Below are 27,998 nucleotides of genomic sequence, written 5' to 3' on the forward strand. Positions count from 1 at the left end.
TGCACCCTCTTGGCATTCTCTCAACCAGCTTCACCGGGAATGCTTTTCCAACAGTCTTGAAGGAGTTCCCACATTTGCTGAGCACTTGTTGGCTGCTTTTCCTTCGTTCTGCGGTCCCAAACATCTCAATTGGGTTGAGGTTGGGTGATTGTGATGCCAGGTCATCTGATGCTCCCCTCCATCACTCTCCTTCTTGGTCAAATAGCCCTTACACAGCCTGGAGGTGTTTTGTCCTGTTGAAACACAACTTATAGTCTCACAAAGCGCAAACCAGATGGGATGGTGTTTCGCTGCAGAATGCTATGGTACCCATGCTGGTTAACCTCTATGGGCTAGGTGGGACGCTAGCGTGCCACCCGTGGTGCACTCCATCAACAGCAGGTGCATTTCAAGAGCGGCAAATTTGAATCCAAATAAATGTCAAAATTCAAATTTTTCAAACATACAACTATTTTACACCCTTTGAAAGATAAACATCTCCTTAATGTAACCACGTTTTACGATTTCAAAAAGGTTTTACGGCGAAAGCATAAATTTAGAGTATGTTAGGACAGTACATTTACAAGAGTTGTGTGTAATGTTTTGTCAATTCAAAGACAGGGTCACCAAAACCATAAAACCAGCTAAAATGATGCACTAACCTTTTACAATCTCCATCAGATGACACTCCTAGGACATTATGTTAGACAATGCATGCATTTTTAGTTCTATCAAGTTCATATTTATATCCAAAAACAGCGTTTTACTATGGCATTGATGTTGAGGAAAATCGTTTCCCTCCAATAACCGGCAGTCAAGTCAGCGTCACAAATTAAATAATTAAAATTAGAAAACATTGGTAAAATATTATATTGTCATTTAAAGAATTATAGATTTACATCTCTTGAACGCAATCAACTTGCCAGATTTAAAAATAACCTTACTGGGAAATCACACTTTGCAATAATCTGAGCACTGCGCCCAGAAAAATACGCGTTGCGATACAGACTAGACGTCATGTTGGGGAGATCTAAAATCGAAAATACTATGTAAATAATCCATTACCTTTGATTCTCTTCATCAGATGTCACGTCCAGGTATCACAGGTCCATAACGAATGTAGTTTTGTTCAAAAAAGCTCATCATTTATGTCCAAAAATCTCCGTCTTGTTAGCACATGATCTAAGCCAGCCGGACTTCTCGTCATGAACGAGGGGAAAAATATATTTACGTTCGTTCAAACATGTCAAACGTTGTATAGCATAAATCATTAGGGCCTTTTTTAACCAGAACATGAATAATATTCAAGGTGGACGAATGCATACTCTTTTATAACGTATTGGAACGAGGGTACCCAACATGAACTCGCGCGCCAGGTGTCTAATGGGCCATCATCGTTCCATGGCTCTTGTTCGGTCAGATCTCCCTCCAGAAGACTCAAAACACTTTGTTTACGGCTGGTGACATCTAGTGGAAGCAATAGGAAGTGCCAAAATATTCCTCAGCCCCTGTGTTTTTCAATGGGATAGGTTTAAAGGTAATACAACACATCAGGTATCCACTTCCTGTCAGAAAATGTCTCAGGGTTTTGCCTGCCAAATGAGTTCTGTTATACTCACAGACACCATTCAAACAGTTTTAGAAAATTTTAGGGTGTTTTCTATCCATATGTAATAAGTATATGCATATTCTAGTTACTGGGTAGGAGTGGTAACCAGATTAAATCGGGTATGTTTTTTTATCCAGCCGTGTCAATACTGCCCCCTAGCCCTAACAGGTTAAGTGTGCCTTGAATTCTAAATAAATCACTGACTGTGTCACCAGCAAAGCACCACACACTATCAGTCCTCTACCTCTATGCTTCACGGTGGGAACCACACATGCAGAGTCTGTCCGTTCACCTACTCTGCGTCTCACAAAGACACGGCGGTTGGAACCAAAAATCTAAAATTTGGACTCATCAGACCAAAGGACAGATTTCCACTGGTCTAATGTCCATTGCTTGTGTTTCTTGGCCCAAAGCAAGTCTCTTCTTATTGTTGGTGTCCTTTAGTAGTGCTTTTCCGGTTTGACTGACCTTCATGTGTTAAAGTAATGATGGACTGTCATTTCTCTTTGCACATTTGAGATGTTCTTGCCGTAATATGGACTTGGTCTTTTACCAAATAGGGTTATCTTCTGTATACCACCCCTACTTTGTCACAACACAACTAATTCGCTCAAACGCATTAAGATGGACAAAAAATCGACAAATTAACTTTTAACAAGGCACACCTGTTAATTGAAATGCATTCCCGGTGACTACCTCCTGAAGCTGGTTTAGAGAATGCCGAGAGTGTGCAAAGCTGTCATCAAGGCAATAAAATATTTTTTTACCTGTTTAACACTTTTTTGGTTACTACATGATTCCATATATGTTACCTCGTAGTTTTGATGTCTTCAGTATTATTCTACTGTAACGGTTGTCTTTGGAAGAAGGAGTAGACCAAAGCGCAGCATGGTACGTGTTCATGATGTTTATTAATAACTTTAACACTGCAACAAAACAACAAAGTGGAACAAAATGCAACAGCTCTGTCAGGTGAACACACCAAACAGAAAACAACTACCCACACCAACCCTGTGGGAAAAGGCTACCTAAGTATGGTTCCCAATCAGAGACAACGATAGACAGCTGACCCTGATTGAGAACCATACCCAGCCAAAACATAGAAATACCAAAACATAGAAAAAGGAACATAGAATGCCCACCCTAGTCACTCCCTGGCCTAACCAAAATAGAGAATAAAACCCTCTCTATGGCCAGGGCGTGACACCTACAATGTAGAGAATAGTAAAAATAAAGAAAAACCCTTGAATGAGTAGGTGTTCTAAAACTTTTGACTGGTGCTGTATACATATACGTCTTCGTTCTCACTCTCCCTTTCTCTCCACCTCCTCATGCTCTCTCTCTAACTCTATCTCTTCATTACTCTCTACATTTCATTCTGTCCCCCTTTGCGCTCTCCCTCTCTCTCGGTGTCCCCCTCTGTCCTCTCTATCTCTCTCTCTCTCTCCCTCTTTATCTCTCTCTCTGTGTGTGTGTGTGTCCTTCTGTTATCTCTCTCTCTCTCTCTCGTGTGTGTGTGTGTCCTTCTGCTCTCTCTCTCTCTCTCTCTCTCTCTCTCTCTCTGTGTGTGTCTCTCTCTCTCTCTCTCTCTCTCTCTCTCTCTCTCTCTCTCTCTCTCTCTCTCTCTCTCTCTCTCTCTCTCTCTCTCTCTCTCTCTCTCTCTCTCTCTCTCTCTCTCTCTCTCTCTCTCTCTCTCTCTCTCTCTCTCTCTCTCTCTCTCTCTCTCTCTCTCTCTCTCTCTCTCTCTCTCTCTCTCTCTCTCTCTCTCTCTCTCTCTCTCTCTCTCTCTCTCTCTCTCTCTCTCTCTCTCTCTCTCTCTCTCTCTCTCTCTGTGTCTCTGTGTCCCCCTCTGTTATCTCTCTCTCTCTCTCTCTCTCTGTGTGTCCCCCTCTGTCCTCTCTATCTCTCTCTCTCTCTCTGTGTGTCCCCCTCTGTCCTCTCTATCTCTCTCTCTCTCTCTCTCCCTCTCAGTTTCCCACTCGGTCCTCTCCCTCTCTCTCGGTTTCCCCCTCTGTCCTCTCTATCTCTCTCTCTCTCTGTCTCTCTCTCTCTCTCTCTCTCTCTCTCTCTCTCGGTGTCCCCCTCTTTATCTCTCTCTCTCTCTCTCTCTCTCTCTCTCTCTCTATGTGTGTCCCTCTTTTATCTCTCTCTCTGTGTGTGTGTGTGTCCTTCTGTTATCTCTCTCTCTCTCTCTCTCTGTGTGTGTGTCCTTCTGTTATCTCTCTCTCTGTGTGTCCCCTCGTCCTCTCTATCTCTCTCTCTCAGTTTCCCACTCGGTCCTCTCCCTCTCTCTCGGTTTCCCCCTCTGTCCTCTCTATCTCTCTCCCTCTCAGTTTGCCCCTCTGTCCTCTCCCTCCCTTTCGCAGTGTCCCCCTTTTCCTTCTCCCTCTCTACCCATGTGCTCAGTCTTTTATATATCTCTGTCCCCTTTTGCCCTCTCCCACTCTCCCCATGTGCTCTCGCTCTATCTGTCTACATTTGTGAGACTGTCTCTGTCCCCAGCGAACCCATTTCAGTTTTAAACTGAAAAACATCACCTAAATCCCCCAAATTCACCATTTAGTGAATGGCAATTTGGAGGGAGAGAGCAATAAAAGTGACATTTGTCAGAGAGCCCAGGAGCTGGTATCCATTTGGGTGGCTGAAAGCGGTGTGAGACACAGGGAGGAATCCAGGCTATCCGAGAATAATGACACAGGGAGGTGTCCAGTTAATCTGAGAATAATCCCACAGGGAGGGGTCCAGGCTATCTGAGAATAATCCCACAGGGAGGGGTCCAGGCTATCTGAGAATAATCCCACAGGGAGGGGTCCAGGCTATCCGAGAACAATCCCACAGGGAGGGGTCCAGGCTATCTGAGAATAATCCCACAGGGAGGGGTCCAGGCTATCTGAGAATAATGGTACACTATAGTTTAACTCTGAGGGTGTATATTAAACCTTTAATGGTACACTATAGTTTAACTCTGAGGGTGTATATTAAACCTCTAATGGTACACTATAGTTTAACTATGAGGGTGTATATTAAACCTCTAATGGTACACTATAGTTTAACTCTGAGTGTGTATATTAAACCTCTAATGGTACACTATAGTTTATCTCTGAGGGTGTATATTAAACCTCTAATGGTACACTATAGTTTAACTCTGAGGGTGTATAACTCTGAGGGGCGGCAGGTAGTCTAGTGATTAGAGCGTTGGGGCCAGTAACTGAAAGCTTGCTAGATCGAATCCCCGAGCTGACAAGGTAAAAATCTGTCATTCTGCCCTTGAACAAGGCAGTTAAGCCGTCATTGTAAATAAGAATTTGTTCTTAACTGACCTGCCTAGTTAAATAAGAAATATTGTTCCTTTTCTTTCTTCTGTGGAGTTTACAATTGTGGTTGGCCACCAACTCTAACAGTGCATTACCACCAAAGGGTTGTAACATTAACGTTGGTTGGTCTGCTAGAAATAATGACATCAATAAATAACAGTGTTTTACCTAGAACTTAGTTTGCGTGTGCTGTGACACATACAGTACATTAGGCTGGTTAAGGAAAACATCACAATATTATATGGCAGTAACAGGGTCTGGGTCTGGGGAAATCCAACAATCTTCTTCTTCTATAAACTAAAAGCTTTTCATTCAAGTAAAGATGGCTGAATGAGGAGAGTAGAGGAGAGTAGAGGAGAGGAGAGGAGAGGAGAGGCTGCAGCTCGATCTCCACTACTACCTCGTTTTATTATCCACTCAGGGTTTTGTCATAACGATTGCGATGCAGAGTTTTTCCACTCCAGATTGTTTTGTGGTGGAGCCATGGTGCTAATAATCTGTAGACATTACCGATACCACTGTGAACACAGCCTCTTCATATCAGAGAATATCTCACATTTACAATCTGTCATTCAATTTAACTGCTTCCATTTCAAGAATTCTAGAATGTCCTAAAAGCACAGTATGATAGTTGGAAGCCTCTTTCTAGCAGTATTGCAATAGTGTCCTGTGTTTGTGTGGAACCAGCCACGGGCCCATATGGACCTGTTCAGTGTGGTAATGGCTGGTAATACATTTCTCACATGCTCTCTAAGTCAGTAGACTGACCACCTCTCTCACGCCCTCTCTCACGCCCTTCAAATGCCTGCCTCCACTGCCTGCTAACATCTCTGACACCCTGAAATTGATTTCAGCACATTTCTGCTCCGTGTTTAGATAAGTGGCAGGTTTTGTTTGGAAAATAATGTCTACAATCTGTGTATAATGTATTGATAGTGACGTGTATGTGTTGCAGTGACAAGATTCACCACTCCTAAAATATCACCTTTATCTAGCGATGTAATCGGACGCAGCACAATTGGATCCCTATTTAGTGCACTGTATAGGGAATAGGTTGTAATTTGGCTGATGCTGGGCATCTCCCACCTCATTTGAAGGAGTCTTAAAGGGTCTAATCTGGATGAATAGGCCCGCTGGCTAACTATTAAACCCCCATAATTCACTCTGAAGAGCCTGTTCATCAGCATCCCCTTTAATAGGCAGGATGAACACAGCCTGGCACAGTTGGCAGAGTGACGGGGGGGGGGACTGTCACGGCCAAGAGAGGCTTGTGGACCACACATGTTTAGGCCCATCTCTCCTCTCCTCTGCCAATGGAGTAGAGAGAGAGGGAGGTGTAGACTGACAGAGGCAGCTAGTTTAAGTTAACCTTTCTCTTTTTCCTCAAATATGTCTCTAATTGGCTGTTCAGAGATAGGTTCTCTTTATTCCTGGAACATTCTGATATTCTAACAGGAAATGCTTCCTGCTGTGCCCCTAAACTCTTATTTTCTTACCGGGTAGCTTTGATTAGGATGCTGGAGGAGAATGTTTCCCCAGATTTGATTGTAATTTCTCTGGGCTTGTCTTTACAACAGAAAACTGTGTTTGTAGACAAGGGGGAGTGAATAATGAAGCATTTAGAGGATTCCAGCACTGAGTAATTTAAGGCTGCTCTAACTTGAAATGGAAAGAGTCTGTCCCTCGCTACGCTAGCTCTGGGCTCCTTCTAGAATGTGTCAGAGACATAGATTGGTCTCCAGAGAAAGATAGATAGGGGTTAGAGAGAAAGAGAGATATACAGAGGAGGGAGAGAGAGAGATTAGAGACAGAGAGTGAGAGGAGAGAGACAGAGGGGGGACAGAGAGACAGAGGGGGGAAAGAGAGACAGAGGGGGGAAGAGAGACAGAGGGGGGATAAGAGAGACAGAGGGGGGAAAGAGAGACAGAGGGGGGAAAGAGAGACAGAGGGGGGATAGAGAGACAGAGGGGGGATAGAGAGACAGAGGGGGAAAGAGATACAGACGGGGGAAAGAGAGACAGAGGGGGAGATAGAGAGACAGAGGGGGAAAGAGATACAGAGGGGGGATAGAGAGACAGAGGGGGGATAGAGAGACAGAGGGGGATAGAGAGATACAGAGGGGGGATAGAGAGATACAGAGGGGGGAAAGAGAGATACAGAGGGGAAAGAGAGACGGAGGGGGGATAGAGAGATAGAGGGGGGATAGAGAGATAGAGGGGGGAAAGAGAGACAGAGGGGGGAAAGAGAGACAGAGGGGGGAAGACAGAGGGGGAAAGAGAGACAGAGGGGGAAAGAGAGACAAAGAGGAAAGAGAGACGGAGCGGGGATAGAGAGATAGAGGGGAAAGAGAGACGGAGGGGGAAAGAGAGATAGAGAGATACAGAGGGGGGAAAGAGAGACAAAGGGGGAATAGAGAGACAGAGGGGGGATAGAGAGACAGAGGGGGGATAGAGAGACAGAGGGGGGAAAGAGAGACAGAGGGGGGAAAAGAGAGACAGAGGGGGGAAAGAGAGACAGAGGGGGGAAAGAGAGACAGAGGGGGGAAAGAGAGACAGAGGGGGGATAGAGAGACAGAGGGGTGATAGAGAGACAGAGGGGGGAAAGAGAGACAGAGGGGGGAAAGAGAGACAGAGGGGGGATAGAGAGACAGAGGGGGATAGAGAGACAGAGGGGGGAAAGAGAGACAGAGGGGGGAAAGAGAGACAGAGGGGGGAAAGAGAGACAGAGGGGGGGAGAGAGACAGAGGGGGATAGAGAGACAGAGGGGGGAAAGAGAGACAGAGGGGGGATAGAGAGACAGAGGGGGATAGAGAGACAGAGGGGGGATAGAGAGACAGAGGGGGGATAGAGAGACAGAGGGGGGATAGAGAGACAGAGAGGGATAGAGAGACAGAGAGGGATAGAGGGGGGTAGAGAGACAGAGGGGGGATAGAGGGAGGATAGAGAGACAGAGGGGGGATAGAGAAACAGACTGCAGTGTGTTTATTTACTAGCCATGCCAGTAAAGCTTATTGACTTCTGGGATTTCTCCTCACCACGCTGGACTATTAATTCAATAGGCAGTATACTCCATATTCCACTAACTAAGAGGGGAACATATTGCCAGAGCCCTCACAGAACGTCCTGCCAGCACCAGCACTGTTGCAGCCATGCTGGTATCAGAGAGAGTGCAGCTATAACAGCTTGATGGCTGGGCTCTGTGATGCCTGGTTTCTGTGGTGTGGTTTATCACAGCCATAATAATGACTTACACCCAGCTGAGACTTTACACAAATGCTTCCACCATGTTTTACTTCACACACACACACACACACACACACACACACACACACACACACACACACACACACACACACACACACACACACACACACACACACACACACACACACACACACACACACACACACACACACCACAACACACACACACACACAGTCAAAAATAGAGAGAGTGAACAAACGTGAACGGTGATGAAGGCCAGTGATGAAGATACGTCTAGCGACTAGCTGGCGCCAAGACCCAGCGTGATGACTCAATCACGATGTATGGCATTGTTTGAATGACTGACCATCTGTGGGCTACCACGGGGGTCAAACCCACCTTATCTGTGGTAATCTCTAGGAAGAGACTTTCCCACGGACATTTTGAGGTCACTGTCGCCAGGAGAGGTGTGAAGACTGATGAAACTTGAATCGACAAAATTAATATTACTGTGTGAATTAAATTGTCAATTTTGGAGAGTTCATAAACAGCTATGAATTTTGATATGTTTCATTGAACTGTACTCTGTGCTATGTGCTATGTGCTATGTGCTATGTGCTATGTACTCTGGACTCTGGACTCTGGACTCTGGACTCTGGACTCTGGACTCTGGACTCTGGACTCTGGACTCTGGACTCTGGACTCTGGACTCTGGACTCTGGACTCTGGACTCTGTTCTATATGCTATGTGCTATGTGCTATATGCTATGGAATTATTATTACAGCTTTTTATTTTCACCTCTGCCTAGCATCCCAGAGTTGCCTGTTCACTGTTGACGTTGAGACTGTATTACACTCACAGAAGTTCCAAATGAATTGAGACATTTCAAATGTCATATTATGTCTATATACAGTGCTGTAACAATGTGCAAATAGTTAAAGTACAAAAGGGAAAATAAATACACATAAATATGGGTTGTATTTACAATAGTGTTTGTTCTTCACTGGTTGCCCTTTTCTTGTGGCAACAGGTCACAAATCTTGCTGCTGTGATGGCACACTGTGGTATTTCACCCAGTAGATATGGGAGTTTATCAAAATCGGGATTGTTTTCAAACTCTTTGTGGATCTGTGTAATCTGAGGGAAATATGTGTCTCTAATATGGTCATACATTTGGCAGGAGGTTAGGAAGTGCAGCTCAGTTTCCACCTCATTTTGTGGGCAGTGCGCACATAGCCTGTCTTCTCTTAAGAGCCAGGTCTGCCTACAGCAGCCTTTCTCAATAGCAAGGCTAAGCTCACTGAGTCTGTACATAGTCAAAGCTTTCTTTAAGTTTGGGTCAGTCACAGTGGTCAGGTACTCTGTTTAGGGCCAAATAGCATTCTATTTGCTCTGTTTTTTGGTAATTTCTATCCAATGTGTCAAGTAATAATATTTTTTGTTTTCTCATGATTTGGTTGGGTCTAAATTGTGTTGCTGTCCTGGGGCTCTGTTGGGTCTGTTTGTGTTTATGAACAGAGCACCAGGACCAGCTTGCTAAATTACGGGACTCTTCTCCAATGTCCATCTCTCTGTAGGTAATGGCTTTACTATGGAAGGTTTGGGAATCGCTTCCGTTTAGGTGGTTGTAGAATTTAACGTCTCTTTCTGGATTTTTATAATTAACGGGTATAGGCCTAAATCTGCTCTGCATGCATTATTTGGCACGTTGCGTAGTACAAGGAGGATATTTTTGCACAATTCTGCATGCAGAGTCTCAATTTGGTGTTTGTCCCATTTTGTAATTTATTGGTTGGTGAGTTGGCAATGGGTTCAACAAATGATTCAAGTATTTTTAGCCAGATCTTAATTGGAATGTCAAATTTTATGTTCCGTTGATGGCGTGGAAGGCCCTTCTTGCCTTATCTCACAGATTGTTCACATCTTTGTGGAAGTTACCTGAAGCACTGATCTTTAGGCCATCACCGTTTTTTGTGTGCTCTAGTCTGTTATGGATAGGGGGCAGTATTTTCACAGCCGGATAAAAAACGTACCCGATTTAATCTGATTATTACTCCTGCCCAGAAACTAGAATATGCATATAATTATTAGCTTTGGATAGAAAACACTCCAAAGTTTCTAAAACTGTTTGAATGGTGTCTGTGAGTATAACAGAACTCATTTGGCAGGCCAAAACCTGAGAAGATTCCTTACAGGAAGTGCCCTCTCTGACCATTTCTTGGCCTTCTACACTCTCTTTATTGAAAACTGAGGATCTCTGCTGTAACGTGACACTTCCTACGGCTCCCATAGGCTCTCAGAAGGCGGCAAAACGCTGAATTATGCCTTTGCAGGCCCAGGCTGAAAAACAGTAGCGCATTTGGATAGTGGTCGATCTGAGAACAATGAGACTGAGGCGCGTGCACGAGGCGACACAATGTTTTTATTTTTTCGTCTTTGAACGAAAACAGGGTTTCCCGGTCGGAATATTAGCACTTTTTTACGAGAAAAATCGCATAAAAAATTGATTTTAAACAGCGGTTGAAATGCTTCGAAGTACGGTAATGGAATATTTTGAATTTTTTTGCCACGAAACGCGTCGGGCGTAAACCGTCACCCTTCGGATAGTGTCTTGAACGCACAACAAAACGCCGCTATTTGGATATAACTATGGATTATTTGGAACCAAACCAACATTTGTTATTGAAGTAGAAGTCCCGGGAGTGCATTCAGACGAAGAACAGCAAAGGTAATCCAATTTTTCTTATAGTAAATCTGAGTTTGGTGAGGGTCAAACTTGGTGGGTGTCAAAATAGCTAGCCTGTGATGGCGAGCTATCTACTCAGAATATTGCAAAATGTGCTTTCACCGAAAAGCTATTGTAAAATCGGACACCTCGATTGCATAAAGGAGTTCTGTATCTATAATTCTTAAAATAATTGTTATGTTTTTTGTGAACGTTTATCGTGAGTAATTTTGTAAATTCACCGGAAGTGTTCGGTGGGAATGCTAGTTCTGAACGTCACATGCTAATGTAAAAAGCTGGTTTTTGATATAAATATGAACTTGATTGAACAAAACATGCATGTATTGTATAACATAATGTCCTAGGCGTGTCATCTGATGAAGATCATCAAAGGTTAGTGCTGCATTTAGCTGTGGTTTGGTTTTTTGTGACATTATATGCTAGCTTGAAAAATGGGTGTTTGATTATTTCTGGCTGGGTACTCTGCTGACATAATCTAATGTTTTGCTTTCGCTGTAAAGCCTTTTTGAAATCGGACAGTGTGGTTAGATAAAGGAGAGTCTTGTCTTTAAAATGGTGTAAAATAGTCATATGTTTGAAAAATGGAAGTTCTGGGATTTTTGAGGAATTTGTAATTTGCGCCACGCCTATCATTGGATATTGGAGCAGGTGTTCCGCTAGCGGAACGTCTAGATGTAAGAGGCTAGGGCAAAGGAGTCTAGATGGAATTTACATTTGTGGTCCTGGCAACTGGACCTTTTTTGGAACACAATTATTTGTGTCTGACTGAGATTTACTGTCAGGGCTCAGGTGTGACAGAATCTGTGCAGAAGATCTAGGTGCTGCTGTAGGCCCTCCTTGGTTGGGAACAGAAGAACCAGATCATCTGCAATCAGCAGACATTTGACTTCAGTTTCTAGTAAGTTAAAGCGGGTATTGCAGATTGTTCTAGTGCCATCGCCAATTCGTTTATATATATTTTGAAAAGGGTGGGGCTTAAGCTGCATCCCTGTCTCACCCCACTGCCCTGTGGAAAGAAATATGTGTGTTTTTTGCCAATTTTAACTTCACACTTGTTGTTTGTGTCCATGGATTTTATAATGTCATATGTTTTTACCCTAACTCCGCTTTCCATCCATTTGTATAGTAGACCCTCATGCCAAATTGAGTCAAAAGCTTTTTTTAAATCAACAAAACATGACAAGGCTTGGCCTTTTTTTGTTTTGTTTATTTGTCAATTAGGGTGTGCAGAGTGAATACGTGGTCTGTCTTACGGTAATTTGGCAAAACAAATTATAATGCAGTGGATTTTCTCAAGGTTGCTGTTGACGCTATCTCTTTGTCCCGCTCTCCCTCTCTGTTGTCTTCTCTCTCTGTGTCCTTCTCTCTCTCTCTGTCCCCATCTGTCTTGTTTATTTATCCGATTTCCCCTGTTATAATTTTCGATGTTGACAGCTCAATATAGATAGATTCTGGTTTAGAAGGGGTTGGAATAAAATGTAAGTGACATTTGGGTTGGACCTTGTTTACATTTGACAAATAAAGTGAATTGAATCTCACTTTCAGCAATACATTCCAAACCCCAGTAACACCCCTTATACACTAACTAAGTCCTCACTGTAACCCCCCTTTATACATTAAAGGGCAATTCTGCCACTTTTAAACATCATTTGCATTGTCTCCAGCACCATAGCAGTGTCGACAGATGTGAAAACAGTTTTTTATGATCTGTGGTTAAAAAGAATAAGAAGAAAGGTCTTTAAAAAATGCTTCTCTGTGACATAACAAGGTTTTGATTAAAAGTCAAAACAACAGTGATCTTCCTAAAAAACCTGCCATGAGTTTCTTGTAGTGGATCAGAAAACCAGTCAGTATCTGGTGTGACCACCATTTGCCTTATGCAGCTCAACACATCTCTTTCGCATAGAGTTGATCAGGCTGTTAATTGTAGCCTGTGGAATGTTGTCCCACTCCTCTTCAATGGCTGTGCGAAGTTGCTAAATATTGGCTGGAACTGGAAAATGCTGTCATACACATCGATCCAGAGCATCCCAAACATGCTCAATTAGTGACAGGACTGGTGATTATGCAGGCCATGGAACTGGGACATTTTCAGTTTTCAGGAATTGTGTACAGATCCTTGTGACATGGGGACGTGCATTATCATTCTGAAACATGAGGTGATGGAGGCAGATGAATGGCACAACAATGGGCCTCAGGATCTCGTCACGGTATCTATGTGCATTTAAATTGCCATTGACAAAATGCAATTGTGTTCATTGTCCGTAGTTTATGCCTGCCCATACCATAACCCCACCGCCACCATGGGGCACTCTGTTCACAACGTTGACATCAACAAACTGCTTGCCCTCATGACAACATACACATGGTCTGCAGTTGTGAGGCCGGTTGGGCGTACTCCCAAGTTCTCTAAAACAACGTTGGAGGCGGCTTATAGTAGAGAAATTAACATTAAATTATCTGGCAACAACTCTGGTGGACATTCCTGCAGTCAGCATGCCAATTGCACGCTCCCTCAAAACTTGAGACATTTGTGGTATTGTGTTGTGTGACAAAACTGCACATTTTAGAGTGGCCTTTTATTGTCCCCAGCACAAGGTGCACCTGTGTAATGATCATGCTGTCAGCTTCTTGATATGCCACACCTGTCAGGTGGATGGGTTATCTTGGCAAAGGCGAAATGTTCACTAACAGGGATATAAGATAAATAAGCTTTTCTTGCATATGAAACATTTCGGGGATCTTTTATTTCAGCTAATGAAACATGGGACCAACACTTTACATGTTTTGTTTATATTTGGATTCAGTATATTAGTATTTGAAATCAATGTTTTGACTTTTGATGATGTCATCGGGTAGAATTTGTTTTATTCCTATTTATTTCTACAAAATGTAGAAAGGAGCTGTTTTCACCTATGTAGATCCTGGTGTTGTGCTGGATATGATGAAAATAGTGGTGAAAAGAATTGGATTGCCCTTTAACTAATCCCTGACTTTAACCCCACTTATACGTGAACTAATCCCTGAGTGTACTCCTCCTTTATAGTTTAACTAATCCCTGAGTGTACCCCCCCTTTATAGTTTAACTAATCTCTGAGTGTACCCCCCCTTTATAGTTTAACTAATCCCTGACTGTAACCCCCTTTATACTTTAACTAATCCCTGACTGTAACCCCCTTTATACTTTAACTAATCCCTGACTGTAACCCCCCTTTACATGAACTAAGCCCTGACTGTACCCCCCTTTACATGAACTAATCCCTGACTGTAACCCCCCTATTACATTAACTAAGCCCTGACTGTAACCCCCCTTTATACTTGAACTAATCCCTGACTGTACCCCCCCCCCCCCTTTACATTAACTAATCCCTGACTGTACCCCTCCTTTACATTAACTAATCCCTGACTGTACCCCCCCTTTACATTAACTAATCCCTGACTGTACCCCCTCTTTACATTAACTAATCCCTGACTGTACCCCCTCTTTACATTAACTAATCCCTGACTGTACCCCCCCTTTACATTAACTAATCCCTGACTGTACCCCCCCTTTACATTAACTAATCCCTGACTGTAACCCCCCTTTATACTTTAACTAAGCCTCCTCTATCTACCTACCTCATCCCCATACTGTATTTATTTATTTATTTCGCTCCTTTGCACCCCAGTATCTCTACTTGCACATTTATCTTCTGCACATCTACCATTCCAGTGTTTACTTGCTATATTGTAATTACTTCACCACCATGGCCTATTTATTGCCTTAACTTACCTCATTTGCACTCACTGTATATAGACTTTTTGTTTTCTTTTGTTCTACTGTATTATTGACTGTATGTTTTGTTTATTCCATGTGTAACTCTGTGTTGTTGTATGTGTCGAATTGCTACGCTTTATCTTGGCCAGGTCGCAGTTGCAAATGAGAACTTGTTCTCAACTAGCCTACCTGGTTAAGGTGAAATAAATAAAATAAAATTTGATTAAAATCTAAACATACCATGAATGTCAATGTTAATATGATAATCATCTAGCCTAGCAATAAGCACACACAAACACACCCACACATGCACACAGGCACGCACGCACACTAATTTGAAAATGTGATACGGGAATCATCTAGGGTAGCAATAAGCACCATCTCTTAACGGCTGCTACTAAGTGAAGGGATAGGATTAGAGCCATTTACCTCCCACCTACTGCTAGCTCCAGGAACCATGACATTACAGCTAGCTAGGAGTATAGGGAAAGGAGGAAGAGTAATCTTTCTTCATCATACCATTACAGCAGATAAACAGCCCCTGGCTGCCTCTGTACAGGTCGTTTCCTTGATGTCACAACATGTCCCAATAGAATGTAGCCTATACAGGATATAATGTAGCCTATACTGGATATAATGTAGCCTATACTGGATATAATGTAGCCTAAACTGGATATAATGTAGCCTATACTGGATATAATGTAGCCTATACTGGATATAATGTAGCCTATACTGGGTAGAATGTAGCCTATAAAGGATATAATGTAGCCTATACTGGATATAATGTAGCCTATACTGGATAGAATGTAGCCTATACAGGGTAGAATGTAGCCTATACAGGATATAATGTAGCCTATACTGGATATAATGTAGCCTATACTGGATAGAATGTAGCCTATACTGGATATAATGTAGCCTATACTGGATATAATGTAGCCTATACAGGATAGAATGTAGCCTATACTGGATAGAATGTAGCCTATACTGGATATAATGTAGCCTATACTGGATAGAATGTAGCCTATACAGGGTAGAATGTAGCCTATACTGGATAGAATGTAGCCTATACTGGATAGAATGTAGCCTATACTGGATAGAATGTAGCCTATACTGGATAGAATGTAGCCTATACAGGGTAGAATGTAGCCTATACAGGATGTAATGTAGCCTATACTGGATATAATGTAGCCTATACAGGATATAATGTAGCCTATACTGGATAGAATGTAGCCTATACTGGATATAATGTAGCCTATACTGGATATAATGTAGCCTATACAGGACATAATGTAGCCTATACTGGATATAATGTAGCCTATAGAATGTAGCCTATGCTGGATAGAATGTAGCCTATAGAATGTAGCCTATACTGGATAGAATGTAGCCTATACTGGATAGAATGTAGCCTATACTGGATAGAATGTAGCCTATACAGGATAGAATGTAGCCTATACTGGATATAATGTAGCCTATACAGGATATAATGTAGCCTATACCAGATATAATGTAGCCTATACCAGATATAATGTAGCCTATACAGGATATAATGTAGCCTATACCGGATATAATGTAGCCTATACTGGATATAATGTAGCCTATACTGGATATAATGTAGCCTATACTGGATATAATGTAGCCTATACTGGATATAATGTAGCCTATACAGGGTAGAATGTAGCCTATACAGGGTATAATGTAGCCTATACAGGATATAATGTAGCCTATACTGGATATAATGTAGCCTATAGAATGTAGCCTATACTGGATATAATGTAGCCTATACAGGGTATAATGTAGCCTATACTGGATATAATGTAGCCTATTCTGGATATAATGTAGCCTATACTGGATATAATGTAGCCTATATAATGTAGCCTATACTGGGTAGAATGTAGCCTATACTGGATATAATATATACAAGCTGGATGCAGTCTATCACAGTGCCATCCGTTTTGTCACCAAAGCCCCATATACTACCCACCACTGCGACCTGTACGCTCTCGTTGGCTGGCCTTCGCTTCATAATCTTCGCCAAACTCACTGGCTCCAGGTCATCTACAAGACCCTGTTAAGTAAAGTCCCCCCTTATCTCCGCTCACTGGTCACCATAGCAGCACCCACCTGTAGCACGCGCTCCAGCAGGTATATCTCTCTGGTCACCCCTAAAGCCAACTCCTCCTTTGGTCGTCTCTCCTTCCATTTCTCTGCTGCCAATGACTGGAACGAACTACAAAAATCTCTGAAACTGGAAACACTTATCTCCCTCACTAGCTTTAAGCACCAGCTATCAGAGCAGCTCCCAGATCACTGCACCTGTACATATCCCATCTATAATTTAGCCCAAACTACTACCCCTTCCCCTACTGTATTTATTTATTTTATTTATTTTGCTTCTTTGCACCATATTATTTATATTTTAACTTTGAACTTTCTTAAAATTACAAATCTACCATTCCAGTGTTTTACTTGCTATACTTTATTTACTCTGCCACCATGGCCTTTTTTGCCTTTACCTCCCTTATCTCACATCATTTGCTCACATTGTATATAGTCTTATTTTTTTTCTACTGTATCATTGATTGTATGTTGTTTTACTCCATGTGTAACTCTGTGTTTTTGTATGTTGTCGAACTGCTTTGCTTTATCTTGGCCAGGTCGCAATTGTAAATGAGAACTTGTTCTCAACTTGCCTACCTGGTTAAATAAAGGTGAAATAAATAAATAAATAAAATTAAATAAATAATGTAGCCTATACAGGATATAATGTAGCCCATACTGGATAGAATGTAGCCTATACTGGATATAATGTAGCCTATACTGGATATAATGTAGCCTATACAGGATATAATGTAGCCTATACAGGATAGAATGTAGCCTATACAGGATATAATGTAGCCTATACTGGATAGAATGTAGCCTATACTGGATATAATGTAGCCTATACAGGGTAGAATGTAGCCTATACTGGGTAGAATGTAGCCTATACTGGATATAATGTAGACTATACAGGATATAATGTAGCCTATACAGGATATAATGTAGCCTATACAGGATAGAATGTAGCCTATACAGGATATAATGTAGCCTATAGAATGTAGCCTATACTGGATATAATGTAGCCTATACAGGATATAATGTAGCCTATAGAATGTAGCCTATACTGGATATAATGTAGCCTATACCGGATATAATGTAGCCTATACAGGATATAATGTAGCCTATACTGGATAGAATGCAGCCTATACAGGATATAATGTAGCCTATACAGGATATAATGTAGCCTATACTGGATATAATGTAGCCTATACTGGATATAATGTAGCCTATACAGGATATAATGTAGCCTATACTGGATATAATGTAGCCTATACTGGATAGAATGTAGCCTATAGAATGTAGCCTATACTGGATATAATGTAGCCTATACTGGATAGAATGTAGCCTATAGAATGTAGCCTATTCTGGATATAATGTAGCCTATACTGGATATAATGTAGCCTATACTGGATAGAATGTAGCCTATAGAATGTAGCCTATAGAATGTTTCCCATACTGGTTAGGTTATAGCCTACATTTTCAATGGCATTCTACTGTAGATTACGACAAATCAGTCTGTTTACACACCCCAGGTTGTTTCATGGAGTGGAACATGAGGAGAGGATGTCATGACATATCAACATTATATACTAGGCTTGTGTTTGGCTTTGCTTTTACCTTGCAGTGATTTGTAGTGTCATGACTGCTTAACGTTCTGTAGCGGCAGTGTAAACGGCATTGGGTAATGTCCTACGGATAGTGAGGAAAAGCAGTGGTTGGCCTCTGTCATTACTCTGTCTGAACTTACCTTCTTGAGACCTAGTGGAGGACTTTTCTGTACATTTATATTTTCAGCATTATGCATATAATCCCAAAATTAAAATAGTTTTATGAAGGGATTAGAAACTGAAATGAAATGTAGCACTGACCCTGGAAGACATAGATGGCACTCTTCCCCTCATCACTCATGATGCTGCTGATGGAACAAATCGTGTGTGTGTGTGTGTGTGTGTGTGTGTGTGTGTGTGTGTGTGTGTGTGTGTGTGTGTGTGTGTGTGGTGTGTGTGTGTGTGTGTGTGTGTGTGTGTGTGTGTGTGTGTGTGTGTGTAATACAGCTGACAGCTCTAGTAGTCTGTGGGCTGTGTACGTTAAAAGCCATGGAAAAGGCCCTCCATCTCTCTAACAATCTGTATTCATGCACTTTTAAAGATTTGCCCTCCTCACACAGCATTTCTGTTTGATTTCATATCAGCTGTGTGTGTGATTAGGTTATAACAGCTCTTGGCTGAAGACGCCAGTATATCAAAGGTTTTGGCTTGTCGGTTAGCTCGGCTACTTCTCTTCTCAACTCAGAATGGTTCTTCAGCCTAAATGGAGAGGAGAGAGAGCCACTGAAGCTTGATCATTCTGCCAATGGGCACAGAGTTCTAAAGAAAGACTCTATTAGCTCTATACACAGATATAGGCCACAGACGTTTTGGTCTCAGCCCTGCAGCTCTGCTGTTCTGAATCTGAATAGGTCAGTCAGTTGACTGAACCATGGGCTTTGTCCCAATATGCAACCTATTCCCTATAGGCCCTGGTCAAAAGTAGTGCACTAAGTAGGGAATAGACTTCCATTTGGATCACAGACAAGGTGAATGAAATACCAAAGTTGCACAAGATCATCATGACACCATATCGAGAGAGAGAGAGAGAGAGAGAGAGAGAGAGAGAGAGAGAGAGAGAGAGAGAGAGACGGACAGACAGACAGACAGATGGACACATACTCTGGGTTTCGATCATGTCAACACACATTCTTCTCAGGGATCTCCCTCATCATCTGAGCATTACGCTGCGCCCAAAGGAAAACACTCACCAGGCACTAATAGGGGTTTATTTAGGCTTAGTTGACATCAGAGGATTAGATGATACTTATTGCCCTCGGGTAATTTGGAAAGAGATTTTCAAAAGGCCCCAACAGTAACTATCATTAAGATTGAACATCAGCCACTCTGCTTTCTTTAGTTTAAGATGGATCCTTGCTGAACTGTAATATGAAATCAAATTCCAGTAAGACTGATGGTAGTGCTTTCTCTTTCTCTTTTTTGTAAAAAAAAACATTAACATCACAGCTCTGTCTGTATCCTACCTCGTATACTTTTAAAAGTCAACTCCGTTATCTTGGTGGTTTCAATCCAGGACGTTTCAGGACCCTGGACAGAGCTCAGAAGGGGTTACAGTCCACAGGGCGTTTCTGGTTTCATTTCAGGACCCTGGACAGAGCTCAGAAGGGGTTACAGTCCACAGGGCGTTTCTGGTGTCATTTCAGGACCCTGGACAGAGCTCAGAAGGGGTTACAGTCCACAGGGCGTTTCTGGTGTAATTTCAGGACAATGGACAGAGCTCAGAAGGGGTTACAGTCCATCAGGCCATTCGGTCTCCTTATTTACCAGAGTTTGAACATTTACAAATTGTCAGACCACAGTATTTCTTCCCTCAATCCTGAACCACAGTCTTTTAACTTTTTGATCATTTTCCAATAAGGTGAGAATCCATTGCAGACAGTTACAGGGCAGTACAGTGGTAGCCTAATGAAGTGTATGCCACAGCAGAAAATGAGCATATTGCATGTGTGTGATTTGTCTGTTTATCTCTTAGCCTTCAATATCCACGCCCACACGGAAATCTAATTAACATATGACAAATCAGTCTATTTAAGCTAGCGATATCTGTTTTTTTGCATGGGCTGTGTCTCAATCCACCGCATCCACTGATGTCGCCTTTTCACATCTGCGGTGAAAGGTGGCAGAGCTAGAGCAGTGTTTGTCAGATCATGAGACATCCCAAAAAGCGGTGTTCTGACGAAAACGTCTGCAGGCCTACAAACTATTATGACCCCTCTGTGGAACGCTGAGACTGGCCTCCGCTTCTGGGCTGGTCTCTTCACACCTTTAGATGGCAAGGTGGAGGTGGGTGTGGAGCCAGAGACAGCAGCAGGGGTCAGACTGGAGGAAGCACTTCCTATGTTTGAATGAGTGGGGGATGGAGGACTTGAATGCGGTCTCTTTGGGTTCATCTCTACCACTATTGAGGATTAAAAACACACAAGTTTACTATTACTTATTTGATTTAAACTTTATTTTAGCAGGGGCTGAGCCCTGCATCAATACCTCAAATACACAACACATATCTATAAACATATATATAAATAGAGTTTGGGGAACACAATCACTATAATGAAATAAAGTTGAAGTCGGAAGTTTACATACACTTAGGTTGGAGTGGGGCTCGGGGGCAGTATTGAGACATTTTGAAAAAAATATGTGCCCATTTTTAACTGCCTCCTACACCAACTCAGAAGCTAGGATATGCATATTATTAACACATTCGGATAGAAAACACTCTGAATTTTCTAAAACAGTTTGAATGGTGTCTGTAAGTATAAACAAACTCATATTGCAGGCAAAAACCTGTGAAAAATAGATCCAAAAAAATGTGAATTTTGTGACTGTACTATTTAGTGTCATTGTTTTATAGATACCATAGTGAGAAAGGATTCATTTCGCAACACCTACGGCTTCCACTAGATGTCAACGATCTTTATAAAGTTGTTTGAAGCGTCTATGATAAACAGAGAGCAAATTAGAATCCAAGGAAGTTGACATGTCATCACTTCATTTTTTTGCACCTGCGCATAAATCTGAGAAACGTGAGTTTGTCATCATTTTTTATCTAGACATAGGATAGGTTGTGTGAAAATATTAGTGATGTTTAACGTTAAAAATGGACCAAAAGATTAATGCTAAACAACATTTGACATGTTTGAACGAACATAAATAGATTATTTACTAGGTTTTTTTAGCTTTTCGGCGTGATTTTACCAGCCCCCCAACCACGTTTTGTGGGAGCATAATGAACGCTAAGTACTTGGTGTTATTTGGACATAAATTATGAACTTTGTCAAAAGAAACCACATTTGTTCCGGACCTGGAATGCCTTCCGGACCTGGGATCCTGCCTTCTGATGGAGATAATCAAAGGTAAGGGGGTATTTACAATGTTATTATCGATTTTAGATGATGCTAACTGTATAGCATAGCCTGTTGTTCTTAGCATAGCACCCCGTTTATTGCAAAATGTGATTTCCCAGTAAAGTTATTTTGAGATCTGGCCATTCGGTAGCAATTACGAGATGATAATATATTATTCTTTGAATGACAATATTATAATTTACCAATGTTTTCGAATAGTAATTTTGTTATGTTCACCAGAAGCATTTCAGAGAAGAAAAAAATCTGAATTTCACGCTACTGTAAAATGCTGTTTTTGGATATAAATATGAACTTGATGGAACAAAAAATGCATGTATTGTATAACATAATGTCCTAGGAGTGTCGTCTGATGGAGATTGACAAAAGTTAGTGCATAATTCAAGCTGGTTTCTGCTTTTGGTGACGCCTGACCTTGAATTGAAAATGGATGTTTGTACTTTTGTGGCTATGTACTGTCCTAACATAATCTAACTTTATGCTTTTGCCGTAAAGCCTCTTTGAAAATCGAACAATGTGGTTAGATTAAGGAGATGTTTATCATTTAAATTGTGTAAAATAGTTGATTGTTTGAGAAATTGAAATTATTAGATTTTTGATGTTTTGAATTTCCAGCCTTGTTAGCAATCCCGGCTCGGGGTTCATTGCTAACCTGTAGCCCCAACAGGTTAAAACTCGTTTGTCAACCACTCCACCAATTTCTTGTTAACAAACTATAGTTTTGGCAAGTCGGTTAGGACATCTACTTTGTGCATGACACGAGTAATTTTTCCAACAATTGTTTACAGACAGATTATTTCACTTATAATTCACTGTATAACAATTCCAGGGGATCAGAAGTTTACATACACTAAGTTGACTGTGCCTTTAAACAGCTTGGAAAATTCCAGAAAATGATGTCATGGCTTTAGAAGCTTCTGATAGGCTAATTGTCATCATTTGAGTCAATTGGAGGTGTACATGTGGATGTATTTCAAGGCCTACCTTCAAACTCAGTGGCTCTTTGCTTGACATCATGGGAAAATCAAAAGAAATCAGCCAAGACCTCAGGAAAAAAAAGTGTAGACCTGTAACGCTAGGGCGTAGTGGGTGCAGAGTCAGGAGCAGGAGGCAGAGAATGCAGAGTAGTGTTAATTTATTTAACACACAACGGCAAAACACAAGCCGCCCCAACAGCGAACTAGAGCGCACACCAAAACCAACGTGCCCAAACACATGGGACAAAAACAGGTCGGCGCAACGAACGCACTCGCACTTCAAAAATACAAATGAGCGCGCATACACAAGCAATACAGTACCAAACAATCCCGCACACAGAGCAGGCGGGCCTCCTGGCTAAAATAGCCCAGCTAATCAGCCCAAACCAAAAACAGGTGCACACAATCAACAAAAAGGGGGAAAAGGAAATCAGTGGCAGCTAGTAGGCCGGCGACGACGACCGCCGAGCGCCACCCGAACAGGAGGGGGAGCTACCTACGGTAGGAGTCGTGACAAGACCTCCACAAGTCTGGTTCATCCTTGGGAGCAATTTCCAAACGCCTGAAGGTACCACGTCCATTTATACAAACAATAGTACGCAAGTATAAACACCGTGAGACCACGCAGCCATCATACATCTCAGGAAGGAGACACGTTCTGTCTCCTAGAAATGAACGTACTTTGGTGCGAAAAGTGCAAATCAACAAACAGCAAAGGACTGTGTGAAGATGCTGGAGGAAACAGGTACAAAAGTATCTATGTCCACAGTAAAACGAGTCATATATCGACATAACCTGAAAGGCCGCTCAGCAAGGAAGAATCCACTGCTCCAAAACCGCCATTAAAAAGCCAAACTACGGTTTCCAACTGCACATAGGGACAAAGATTGTACTTTTTGGAGAAATGTCCTCTGGTCTTATGAAACAAAAATATAACTATTTGGCCATAATGACCATCGTTATGTTTGGAGGAAAAAAGGGGGGGCTTGCAAGCTGAAGAACACCAAAATAGATGGCATCATGAGGAGGAAAATTTGGTGGATATATTGAAGCAACATCTCAAGACATCAGTCAGGAAGTTAAAGCTTGGTCGCAAATGGGTCTTCCAAATGGATAATGACCCCAAGCATATTTCCAAAGTTGTGGCAAAATGGCTTAAGGACAAGAAAGTCAAGGTGTTGGAGTGGCCATCACGAAGCCCTGACATCAATCCTATAGAAACTTTGTGGGCAGAACTGAAAAAGCGTGTGCGAGCAAGGAGGCCTGCAAACCTGACTCAGTTACACCAGCTCTGTCAGGAGGAATGGGCCAAAATTCACCCAACTTATTGTGGGAAGCTTGTAGAATGCTACCCGAAATATTTGACCCAAGTTAAACAATTTAAAGGCAATGCTACCTAATACTAATTGAGTGTAAATAAACTTCTGACCCACTGGGAATTTGATGAAAGAAATAAAAGCTGAAATAAATCATTCTCTGTACTATTATTCTGACATTTCACATTCGTAAAATAAAGTGGTGATCCTAACTGACCTAAGACAGGGAATCTTTACTAGGATTAAATGTCAGAAGTTGTGAAAAACTGAGTTTAAATGTATTTGGCTAAGGTGTATGTAAACTTCTGACTTCAACTGTACATATATATACTGCTCAAAAAAATAAAGGGAACACTTAAACAACACATCCTAGATCTGAATGAAAGAAATAATCTTATTAAATACTTTTTTCTTTACATAGTTGAATGTGCTGACAACAAAATCAAACAAAAATAATCAATGGAAATCCAATTTATCAACCCATGGAGGTCTGGATTTGGAGTCACACTCAAAATTAAAGTGGAAAACCACACTACAGGCTGATCCAACTTTGATGTAATGTCCTTAAAACAAGTCAAAATGAGGCTCAGTAGTGTGTGTGGCCTCCACGTGCCTGTATGACCTCCCTACAACGCCTGGGCATGCTCCTGATGAGGTGGCGGATGGTCTCCTGAGGGATCTCCTCCCAGACCTGGACTAAAGCATCCGCCAACTCCTGGACAGTCTGTGGTGCAACGTGGCGTTGGTGGATGGAGCGAGACATGATGTCCCAGATGTGCTCAATTGGATTCAGGTCTGGGGAACGGGCGGGCCAGTCCATAGCATCAATGCCTTCCTCTTGCAGGAACTGCTGACACACTCCAGCCACATGAGGTCTAGCATTGTCTTGCATTAGGAGGAACCCAGGGCCAACCGCACCAGCATATGGTCTCACAAGGGGTCTGAGGATCTCATCTCGGTACCTAATTGCAGTCAGGCTACCTCTGGTGAGCACATGGAGGGCTGTGCGGCCCCCCAAAGAAATGCTACCCCACACCATGACTGACCCACCACCAAACCGGTCATGCTGGAGGATGTTGCAGGCAGCAGAACGTTCGCCACGGCGTCTCAAGACTCTGTCACGTCTGTCACGTGCTCAGTGTGAACCTGCTTTCATCTGTGAAGAGCACAGGGCGCCAATGGAAATCTTGGTGTTCTCTGGCAAATGCCAAACGTCCTGCACGGTGTTGGACTGTAAGCACAACCCCCACCTGTGGACGTCAGGCCCTCATACCACCCTCATGGAGTCTGTTTCTGACCGTTTGAGCAGACACATGCACATTTGTGGCCTGCTGGAGGTTATTTTGCAGGGCTCTGGCAGTGCTTCTCCTGCTCCTCCTTGCACAAAGGCGGAGGTAGCGGTCCTGCTGCTGGGTTGTTGCCCTCCTACGGCCTCCTCCACGTTTCCTGATGTACTGGCCTGTCGCCTGGTAGCGCCTCCATGCTCTGGACACTACGCTGACAGACACAGCAAACCTTCTTGACACAGCTCGCATTGATGTGCCATCCTGGATGAGCTGCACTACCTGAGCCACTTGTGTGGGTTGTAGACTCCGTCTCATGCTACCACTAGAGTGAAAGCACCGCCAGCATTCAAAAGTGACCAAAACATCAGCCAGGAAGCATAGGAACTGAGAAGTGGTCTGTGGTCCCCACCTGCAGAACCACTCCTTTATTGGGGGTGTCTTGCTAATTGCCTATAATTTCCACCTGTTGTCTATTCCATTTGCACAACAGCATGTGAAATTTATTGTCAATCAGTGTTGCTTCCTAAGTGGACAGTTTGATTTCACAGAAGTGTGATTGACTTGGAGTTACATTGTGTTGTTTAAGTGTTCCCTTTATTTTTTTGGAGCAGTGTATATAGCTAGCTAAGTAGCAAATGAGCTAGAAATCATATACAAATATCTCAAATGAATATGCAACCATTTAAACAACTGCATTAGCATGAGAAGCAAAAACACATTTTACTTACTAATCTAAAAGTGGATATTTTCCTTCTTCCGCCCTGGAATCTAAACTGTGCTCACTCAGAGTTAGTTCTGTGTCACTCTCGAGGTCAATTTCTGCAATAATCTCATCCAAATTTGTATACTTGGAGTTTTCCACTCTTAGTAGCCATGTTTTACTTTTTCAGTTTTGAGAAAAGTTTGTAGAAGAGAACGAACCGCTGCGTAATGTAAACTACCTTTCGTCCTGTTTTCTTTCCCCTTGAGATTGGACACGGTTTTGCACAGGTCTAGCTTGATAGATTTTTATCATACAAAGGGCATTCATACACTACTGTAAAGCCCAGCTCATTGGCTATCTAGCTTGCTATGTTTCAAAATGATAGGTGGTCATTGGACCAAGACACTGTCAATCAAGTGAACACTGCTCCTCTCATTGGTGAGTAATGTTGGCTGACCTTCACAGGCTAATTGACGTGCTGTGTAGCCAATAGGTAATGTAGAATGATGAAACATGTTTGGTTGCCTTCTAGAGTGTCTGATGATTGCACAGAAACCAAATTTGACCGAGTTAATCAAAGTGTTGAAGATTAGATTTCATAAATTGTTTTATTGGAAGTTGAAAGAGTCGGAATTCATGCATAACGCTTTATACAACATGGATCGTGTTAGGACATCAAAATTGATTTTATCGAACAAATCTATGCTACATTTTATCTCTGGGACCCTCAGGATTACAAATCAGAGCAAGATTACTGACTGTAAATACATTATTTACCTGTCAAAGGTGAATGTATCAAAACAGTTGCTTTGATAAAGGGTTTTGTTGTTGTGCACTATCCTCAAACAATAGCATGGTATTTTTTTTGCTTTAATAGCTACTGTAAAATGGAACCTGCAGTTAGATTAAGACATGTCTATGTCACTGAAAATTGGTTGTTGTTTACAACGCCAACCTTGTCAAATATTGCATATTGAGTATCAACTGTCCCGATTTCTGGACACCGATCCAGTCGAGGTTAATTAAGTCATTATGGGTGATGCTTCGAACATCATCTTGTTAAGATCTGGTTACAGAGGTAGGAAGAAGACTGTCTGTCTGCAGACGTAACCAATGGGGATTCGTAACCTCCTTCCTCAGCTTGAAATACCTCCAACAGGCACCTGTGAATTGGCTATCATTGGCTAAAGTGTTGTCATGAGTGCGGACATGTGTGTTTTTCAAGACACGGGACCAGAGATGACGGACCAGTAAGGACTTGTGAGGGATGAAAATTGTGTCTGTGTCCCAAATAGAAGCCTACTAAACTAGTGCACCATGTTGGGAACATGGTGCCATTTGGGATGACGTCTGTAAAAACACAGGCAGGAAGGAAGTAGCGTGACGTCTGTCACACAGGCAGGAAGGAAGTAGCGTGACGTCTGTCACACAGGCAGGAAGGAAGTAGCGTGATGTCTGTCACACAGGCAGGAAGCAAGAAGCGTGACGTCTGTCACACAGGCAGGAAGGAAGTAGCGTGATGTCTGTCACACAGGCAGGAAGCAAGTAGCGTGACGTCTGTCACACAGGCAGGAAGGAAATAGTGTGATGTCTGTCACACAGGCAGGAAGCAAGTAGCGTGACGTCTGTCACACAGGTTATGAAGCAAGTAACGTGACGTCTGTCACACAGGCAGGAAGGAAGTAAGGTGACGTCTGTCACACAGGCAGGAAGCAAGAAGCGTGACATCTATCACACAGGCTATGAAGCAGTTAGCATGGCGTCTGTCACACAGGCAGGAAGCAACGTGGAGCCGATCTCACTTACAGCTTGATCTCAGACAGCAGCTCTGCTTTTAACACAGACAGCCCTGGTGCCATCTGCTTTGATGGGACTGATCTCAGACTGCCCTGGTGCCATCTGCTTTGATGGCACTGATCTCAGACTGCCCTGGTGCCATCTGCTTTGATGGGACTGATCTCAGACAATAGCCCTGGTACCATCTGCTTTGATGGGACTGATCTCAGACTGCCCTGGTGCCATCTGCTTTGATGGGACTGAT

At 42.4% G+C, this 27,998-nt stretch overlaps 1 protein-coding gene and 1 pseudogene across 2 annotated transcripts in view; one reads left to right on the forward strand and one right to left on the reverse strand.

Moving 5' to 3' along the window:
- Positions 1 to 27,998, forward strand: part of LOC106604216 (glutamate receptor 3) — a 334,651-nt gene that overhangs the window by 97,422 nt on the left and 209,231 nt on the right. The gene's annotated exons all lie outside the window — the stretch shown is intronic.
- Positions 209 to 27,816, reverse strand: LOC145879476 (uncharacterized; annotated as a pseudogene).

The sequence above is a fragment of the Salmo salar genome, chromosome 05, assembly GCF_965601325.2.
Source record: "Salmo salar chromosome 05, fSalSal1, whole genome shotgun sequence".
Lineage (NCBI taxonomy): Eukaryota > Metazoa > Chordata > Actinopteri > Salmoniformes > Salmonidae > Salmo > Salmo salar.